The 8,548-nt window shown below is 54.9% G+C and overlaps 1 protein-coding gene across 3 annotated transcripts in view; it reads left to right on the top strand.

The window, feature by feature from the left end:
- The first annotated feature begins 307 nt into the window (after nt 1–307).
- BCL9 (BCL9 transcription coactivator) overlaps nt 308–8,548 on the top strand; it is a 59,215-nt gene continuing 50,974 nt past the window's right edge. For 2 of the 3 annotated variants that reach the window (XM_075434385.1, XM_075434330.1), the window contains exon 1: nt 309–500. The gene's annotated coding sequence lies outside the window, so the exon portion shown is untranslated. Of the gene's footprint in view, nt 501–8,548 lie in introns of all 3 variants that reach the window. The other variant, XM_075434392.1, reaches the window with a different exon arrangement.

Here is an 8,548-nt window from a genome sequence, read left to right as displayed (position 1 = left end):
TGGAACCCCCCCGGGCGAGGCCCGGGGCCGGCGGCTGCCATTTTCCCGGTGAGGCGGCAGGCGGCCTTCCGCCTGCCCCCGCGCCCCGGTCGGGGAGAGGCGGCGGCGAGGCCCGGCCTGTCACCGGAGTTGGGAGTTCGCATGGAGGAGGCCGGAGGAGCGGGAGGAGGAAGGAGGAGGGAGGAGGCAGGAGGAGGAGGAGGAGGAGGAGGGAGGGGGACGCCTTGTTTGTGGCTTGTCAGCAGCCGCTGGAGACAAGCCTCCATGTGTGAAAGCCGCTTGGCATGAATGCCTGGGCCGTACCAAGCGCGGCGGCGCCCGCGGGGGGAGGCCGCCCCGCCGCCCCGCCGCCCCGCGCAGACAATAGGCCCCGCAAGGGTTCCCCCTAAGTTGCCTTGATGCTGCCCTAGCGCCCGGCCAGCGCAGGCCGCGCCGCCGGCAGGCTCCCGCTCCCCGCCGCCCCCCGACATGCCGCCCCGCGCCTCCGCCGCCTGAGGCAGGTAAGCGCCGGCCCCGCCGCCCGCCCCGGCTCGGCCCCGCCGCCGCCGGCCAGCCGCCGCGCCGCGCTGCCCGCCGGGGGGGCCGATGGCCGGCGCCGCCGCCCCCGGGGACGCCTCCCCGCCGCCGGCTCCCCCGGCGCGGCTCGACGGGGGGCGGCTGCGTGTGCCGCGGGGGGGCGGAAAGTTCTGCGGGGGTCGCTCGGCTGCCCCCCCCCCCCCCCGCCGCGGTACCTCAGCGTCCCCCAGTCGCGCAGGGAGGGACCGCGGTGGCCAACGGGGGGGACACAGGGGGACAAAAAGCGGCTTCCACCTGTTGGCTGCCGGCCCGGCGGCTTTGGGCTTGGGGGGGGGGGGGGGGGGGGGCGGTCAGCCCCCGTGGGGCGAGGTGCGCGTTTGCAGCTGGCGTGGGTCGGCAGGTGAAGCCCGGGGTGGGCGCGAAGCCCGCGGGGTTGCTCGCTGGCGGGTTTGTGGCTGCGGGTGACCTGCGGTTGGTGAGGTGGTGATGGACGAGAGCCGGGGGGGAAGAAAAAAACCAAAATAAAAGGGGAGAGGGGAGACACCCCCCCGATCGTGACGGCCGGCCTGGCTGCAGCGTCGGCTCTGGGCTCGGTGGACATCCCTGGGGCTGGTTTTCCCTGCTGGCGCGAGGGGCAGAAAGCCTCCCAGCACGCCGGGAGCATCCTCGCCAGGTCTTTTTAAGTTTGTCGTCTGCCATCGTTCAGGTTTCATTGATTCTAGTGGTTTTGTTAAAAAAATAATCTGGGAGAGCTGGAGCTGCGCGGATGTTCGTCATCCGAATGTCCTGACACAACCCGCGCGAGGCAGGAGGCGAAGCGGGGAAGAGAGTGAGGATGTGTGCCTTCCCCGTCAGGGCTGGGAAGAGAGCGTTGCGTGCCGAAGGATAGGAGCAGGGATGGGAGGTGGGGGAGGGAGTCTAAATTGTCCTGAGACCCTGCTCAATCCAGCGAGGAAGATGGAGGATCTTGCTGCTGCAAAGAAAAAAATGTACAGCAGAAATCTCAGCCAGCTTCTCTCTGACTTGTTACCTCCCTTCAAAAAATAAATAAATAAGCAGGAAAAGAATCACAGCGAAACCTCATGATTTGCTGTAACGTTTTCCATGATGCCTTTATCCCAGACGCTCTACAGTCAGAGAGTCCAGTGATGGAGGTATGTGAGGAGCAGGGAGAAAGAGTCTGAGGTTTATCGTCACAGGAGGGGGAGAAGTATCGGATCGTGTTTGATAGGAGACTTGTCAGGCAGTGAGGTAGGGAGATAAAATGCCTGTTCCAGGCAGCCGGACCTGGGGAGGAGGAGGAGGAGGAGGAGGCAGCAGCTCTGGCACCTACAGTTCTGATGCTGGGTGGAAAACCTGCAGCCCCAGGATGTAGACGGGGAGGGGGAGTGGGGAAGAAGGATGCCCAAGGAAGATGTTGGACCATCTCCTTGGAGGGTTGTAAAAAGAGGGGGAATTGTGAACTGAATCAGGACACAAGGAAGGACGAAGCCTAGCTAAGCTGAACGTGATCTAAGAGGACTTTTTGGCATGGAAGAAAACAGAGGTTGAGTTTTCTGACTCGGCAGAGTTCGGGGCAGTTGGTCAGGGGAAGAGATCTTTGTAGCCAGCTCAAAGGATGATAGCTGCTCAGGCAAAGATTGCAGCCGAGGGGATGGGGAGAGAGTGCGTGGCTTGCCTTTTCCATAGGTGGTTTCTCTGGTAGAGGGACCTTCTGTTAAAATGTCTCTGTTAATGATGTTGGAGGCTGGCAACAGTAAGGACAAAATATCTGTCCCTTGTGAAAATACGTCTGGGGATGAAATAAAGCTTTATCATGAACGCACCCGCACACCCAGCCCCTCCGCGTGCACAGAAACAGCAAGTTGGTGCAAACACACCTGCTGGTGTAGCACGCTTTTCCTCCTGAGGGGCAACCTGCACATGTTGTGATTCCTGCACAGACACGGCCCAGTTCTTGTGTTTTCCTCAGTTTACACAATAGCTTATTCCACCAGCCTGGTAGCGGTAGTATTTGACAGCCAACTTTGCCGTAGCACGAATTACGACACGAGGCGGGTAAGACTTGAGACCAGGATGTGCCATGTTTTAGCTTTTCCGTTCACGGCGGCGTTCCCGTGACAGAGCAGGCACATACCACAGACATCGCCCGCACAAACCGCGCCGTAAAAACGTTGTGCACAGAAATGTGCAGAGGACTGATCTCGGGTGAAACATACTCGAAGTTGCTCTCTTTGGCAAGGAGCTGAAGCAGCGCCTGCTCGTCGCAGACAGAGCTTGTGCGCAGATTGAACATGTGCGTGCTGCACCTTTCCTCTCCGAGGTCACCTGTTGGAATTCCAGCTGGGCTGGCAGCACGGGGAAGTTTTGCACCCCCCCGGATGGTGATTTGATGCCTTTTCTGGACGGGCTTGAGCCACAAAAGCTGAAGGACAGGGAACGCTAATGAGCCCCCGCTTGGCATGCTGAGAAGAAAGGCCAAGGGCTGAGCGGGCCTGGAGCCCCCTGGGCAGAGGCTGAGCCCTGGGCAGAGGCTGAGCCTCGGCGTGGAGGCTGGGGAGGGAGACGAGTCTCCAGGGTTGGGAAGAAGATGGCAGTGCTGCAGCAAAGGCACGAGAGGAGACCATGTTGGGGGGAGGAGAGCAGGCTGCTGTTTCCACATCATCTGAAAACTCAACCTGCTGTCAGGACAGAAGGAAGGCTTGTGCATATTTTGTGTCACTTTCCTCCTTCTAGGACAAGCTGCCGATCCGATCAGATATGCGCTTTGAAATCCTCGACGCGCCAATCGGCGAGTACAACTCAAGGCTGATAACCGGCCTTGGCCTCCTGCCTCCGCTCCTTTGTGGGCAGCGGGTTGCACCCCATGCTGCCTTTCCCCAGAGAGCACGTGCACAATTAAACCCTGCACGCCGCTCGCTCCCCGGCTGCGGCATGGGATGTGACTAGCTGCGTGGAGACGGGGACAGAAAATGGCAACGTCTCAGGGTTGGGGGGGGGGAGGCGGGGAGGGGAGTTGGCTGTTGCTTACGCTGTTTGCTGATGTCTAGAAGGAGGCTAAACGGGTGAATGGGTTTTCCTTTGAAGTGGTTGTGCGTTGCTCTAGTCAGCTGCTTTCGCCTCCGAGATCTTCAGTGGTGGCTCAGGGGCTGGTGGGGCTGGCAGTAAACAAAACGTATTTCGCTCCTTCAGCCTGGATTTTGTGGCGTTGGGGGCTGCCAGACAAGAGGATTTCTCCTCGGCGGTTACTTGGTGCCGCTCTTGCATGGCAGAGCCACTCGAGCCACCGACATTGCTCCTACCCGCTGGAGATGCGAGCACCACCTGCGGGTGCTCCCTGCCCTGCGCCGAAGGGTGCAGGCATCTTGGGCGTTGTGGTTTTGGTAACAGTCTCACACACACAAACGCGCTGTTCCTGGGTGCTGTGAGCAAGCTTTCTGCCTTAAACACCATCTTGGGACACACGGGGAGGCAAATGCTTTGCTATGTGATGTGGAGTTACGTACTTAACTGCTGGAGTTAATGTTGCCCCTGCTTCATCCTTCATTGGTCCTGTTTGAGAAATGGTGGTCTCGGACACGGAGGTCTCGGACACGGAGGTCTTGCCAAACTTGAGATCCAGACACGGATTTGATGGGCAGCCTTAGGCAAACTGTTTTAAACCTTGACTTGATCTTCCTGCCAAAATCTGTAAAATGGGGGTGAAGCTTGCCGGAGTCCCAGGAAGGAGCAGCGCGCCGAATTGTGTGCGCGGGGCTGTGAAGTGCCGCGTGCTCCTGTGCAGACGCTGCGGCGGGCTCGCACGCCATCGCACAGGCAAAGCGCGTGGGTTCGCACCGCGCCGGACTCGTGCTGCCCTAAATTTTGCTCGAAGTGTGCGCACACGCGGCACTCTCTTGGGCAGTGAATTCGGTTTTATCCTTCCAGCAGAAAACGGCACAACTTGCCAGTGACACGGGCGGTGCGTGTATTCCCGTAACAACAATATTACAAACATATGGTAAACCTGGTATAGCAACTGCTGTCCACGTCTCCACGCAAAACAAGGAACCGATTAAGAAAAACTCGAGGCTGTCTGAGGCTCTATCTCCCCAGACTGTGATCTCATCAGCTTTCCCAAGCTAACCGCAACCTGGTCACTGCTCGGATTGTGAACTTGGGTTTTGTGGGGGGAGAGCAGTTTGCAGGAATGGCTGTTTGTGATTCAGCCCGCTTCGCTCTGACTCAGTGCTGAGCCATCCCTCGGTAGGGTATTTGGGGATAGTACGCTCAGGACTTCGCGCATCGGTTTAGTTCTTGGAAGAAATTCTGCAGTACCAGGGCTTGCTTAGGACCGAGTTTTCTTTCAGCATCTTCGGTGAAAACAGAACTCTAAAAGCTACTTCTGACTATTAGAGACGCCATGGTAATTTTTGCCAAAAGAAGGGGGGGAGAGGGTGGGAAGGGGTGGTCTTAGCCCTGGGCACTTCGCCAGAGTCAAGCTCAGGAAATTGCAGTCGATCTAGGTAAAACTCCCCTATAGTTTAAATGAAAAAAAGTATTCATCTGTTACTGTCTTAAAGGGTTAGTGCTGTGTTTCTCTGGAGCCTTAAACAGACAGTATATTCTAGCTGGAGAGGTGGTTACAGTTTCTTGCTGGGAGAAGAGTTTCTTTGTACAAAAAATGGAGCCTTTTTTGGCATTTTTGGGACGCTTCTAGTTGCAGAATGCCTGATACATTTTAGGTTATTGCAAGGCTCGAATGAATATGCGGATCAACATACAAATACAAGTGCAAGGAAATACGCTGGTGTGGTGTTTGCACAGGGAGCGGGCAGCTGGCAGATACGTGTTTTTTCTGCAGCAGAAAAATAAGGACCAGTTTTTTAGTCTTGCACTTGTGCATCTGGGGGCTGGATTTTGTATGTTTAGCAGCAATTGCTTTTGTAAGCTGCTGCTAAGGCACGTAACTGGCCGTGTGCAATTGCAGTAATGGAATGTGAAAATGCAACTGCACACAGACCTGTAATCTTGCATGCAAAATAGTGCTGGTCTAGTTCTCCAGGTACAGAAAATGGTCTGAGATGGTACTTGCCTTTCCATTTAACTGCGTTCACCTGCATTTTTCGGGTGGTGGCTGTATGTATGGAGTGCTGAATGGTTGTCCTTGCTATTTTTTCTCCAAGGAGGAGGAGGAAATTAAATCATGACTAGCGATTGGGGTGGTACATGTGTCGTGGTAAGCGCAGGCTGAAGTTGGGCGGGGGGTTGCAATGGTAGTTCCGTGACTCTTTGAGATCCTGGGGAAATGCATGGGCGAAGAAGGAGAGCGAAGAGGTGAGCTTCTGTTCCCGCTGCAGACAAGGAGTATTGAACCACTGAGCTGGTCAGTGGTGTCAGGACCTGGCCTCGCCTTCTGCCAAACCTGGTACTTTCAGAGCTCCCCAAAACAGGACGTGCATTTGGGCACAGACGGATGCAGGGCTGGGTATCGGCACCGGTGGGGGTGTCGCTGGTGTTCCAGTGCAGGGCAGTGTGGATCCCCAAAGTGTGGAACAGGTTTCCTCCTCCTCAGCCAGCGGATGCGTCTCAGCCCTGCCCTGGGCGAGCCGGGGGTGGTTGGAGGGAATGGGGAGTAGCTCACTTTCTCCGTCATTTCACTCTCCGTCTTCTCTGGTGACAGTGATAACAAAGGGCTGCTCGGCATTAGGTGATACGGATCGCTCTCAGCCCACTAAACCTGAGTCCTACAGGCTTCTCACCAGCCCTCGGGGCTTGGGTGTCACCGTCCGCTCACTGCCTGGGGTGGCCTGGGACAGCCCTCCTGGAGATAGAAGACTGCACCTTCTCCATGAGGTCTGGAAGTGTGGATTTCCTCCTGCTGAAAACTGTGATTATATTTCAGGGTTATTTCTTGCCATCCTGGGTCCTTGACTGCAGTCACTTCCATTTTGCATGCTGCTCTTTGTAATTGAATCTATCGATGTATATTTAATCCACTTGGCACCACGGTTCGTAACTAGGCACTGCTTCCCAGCCTTCTGTCACTTGTTTTCGCAATTACCATCTTTAAGTTAGGGTGGATGCCTGCCGCTCAGCTTTTTGCCCGATGGCTGCACTGTCTTGAAGGACCTGTGCTTGACAGTCAGGTCTGCAGTCGGCACAGCTCCCGTCCTTTGGTCTGAATGTCAGCCACGTGTGTAGGACTTGGGTAACGGAAGCTAATCCTGCTGGGTTTGGTTCTCCTCTCTGCCACTGAGTTGCTGTATGTGATCACAGGCAAGTCCTTTAACCTCCGATGGCCTCAGCTGACTTACCTACTCCAGAAAGGTGTTGTAATGCTTAATTATTGCCAGCTCTTCAGAAACCCCTGGGGGAAAAAAAACACATTTTGTTCAGAAATGTCTCTGACCTCCCTGGCCTTTCTAAGCTATCTTGGTGGTGCCAGGAGATGGTCTCTTTCCTCCCTTCATAATGTTTCTTCAATTTTTCATCTGTACATTCACCCACTCTCTCAGCTGCATGTAAAAATGCCAAGCTGTCTGAAGTCATGGAAATATTTTTATAAACTTGACAGCCACGACAAACATTCCTCCTCGGCAATAAACAAACAAGGTACACAACCTGCCATTAACATCAGTTTAGAGCAGAGAGACCTTCGTCACTCATTGACGAGGGAATCCTAGACAATTCCTGTGCTGGCAGGCCATAAAGTAGCGCTGTCTGAGGTTAGGAAAATACCGGATCCTTTGGGTTCCTGTGCGCACTGAGTAACTGGGAAGCTCTGTTTGCCCGTGTGTGTATGGGAGTGCAGGCAGGCACCAGGTATTTGGTTTATTCAGGGCTCTTACAGACTATATTTGGCTTGGGCGTACCTGGCACTGGGGGCTTGGTATTTGTTTGTATGCACAAAAGCCTGCTTTCCATAGTGGCGGTTGAAACATAGAGGTGGTACAAATGAAAGTGGGTAAATATTAGACACCTAAAAAAAAAATGCTGCAAATGCAGGGTGTTAGTGAGCGTTGCAGGAGCAGAGCCCCTGTCGCACAGCCTCCTGCGCACCCCTCTTCTCTGTTTTCCTTGCATCTGGCTGTATGCTGGTAGGGTCGGCAAGGACCTGAACCCACGCTGCAACATCTTCTCCCTGTGAGCAATTCTCCATGGAAGCACTCGGACAGTGCTTGTTTTGGTGCCTTCTAGGTTGATTTACGCTGAATATGTCTAAATCCAGATCTCCAGAGACTTTGGTGCTGGCAAAAAAGAGCAGGTGCTGCTCTTTTTTTGCATGTTACTTTGGGTTATCTCTCATTCTTCTAGCAGGCCCTCTTCCTACAATCTTTGGGTAGTGGGCTCTCTCTGGTGTGCTCAGGAGAAGAAAGTCAAGACTGTTCTTCACCTGTATCTTTGATGGAAGACTCTAAGTAAGGAGCTAAGCTTTCTACTGTCTTACTCATTCACTGCCTCTCTCAGTCTCTGTGCCTTAGTTCCTCCCTTCTTAAAATGAGGATGACAACTCTTCACTCTGCTTCCAGAAAAGCTTTGAAAGCTAACAAGAAGTACACGCAGGGTTTTCGTCTTCCTTCTCCAGGAGACCATAAATCCCTCTCCTCTCCTCTCCTCTCCTCTCCTCTCCTCTCCTCTCCTCTCCTCTCCTCTCCTCTCCTCTCCTCTCCTCTCCTCTCCTCTCCTCTCCTCTCCTCTCCTCTCCTCTCCTCTCCTCTCCTCTCCTCTCCTCTCCTCTCCTCTCCTCTCCTCTCCTCTCCTCTCCTCTCCTCTCCTTTTAAGAGTTCTTATTATATTCTGTCCCTCTAGGTCTCCTCTACTTCCACTGCTCTTGCAATCTGTCTCTCTCTGCTGTTTCCACATCCCCTTCTATTTGCAGCTCCCTTCCTTCTGTTCATGTCATTTTCTTCTCTCACCCTGTATCTGCTGCCCTCCCCCACTATCCGTGCGCCGCACACTCTTCCTATCGCCTCTCTCTAGTTTATCCCCCAGATTCCTCCCCTGCCTGTCTCCCCGCCATGGACCCCTTTTTGTTGTCCCTGCAGCCTGG

The sequence above is a fragment of the Opisthocomus hoazin genome, chromosome 1, assembly GCF_030867145.1.
Source record: "Opisthocomus hoazin isolate bOpiHoa1 chromosome 1, bOpiHoa1.hap1, whole genome shotgun sequence".
Lineage (NCBI taxonomy): Eukaryota > Metazoa > Chordata > Aves > Opisthocomiformes > Opisthocomidae > Opisthocomus > Opisthocomus hoazin.
The sequence above is the reverse complement of the archived record's forward strand: the minus strand, read 5'-3'. Positions and strand labels throughout refer to the sequence as shown.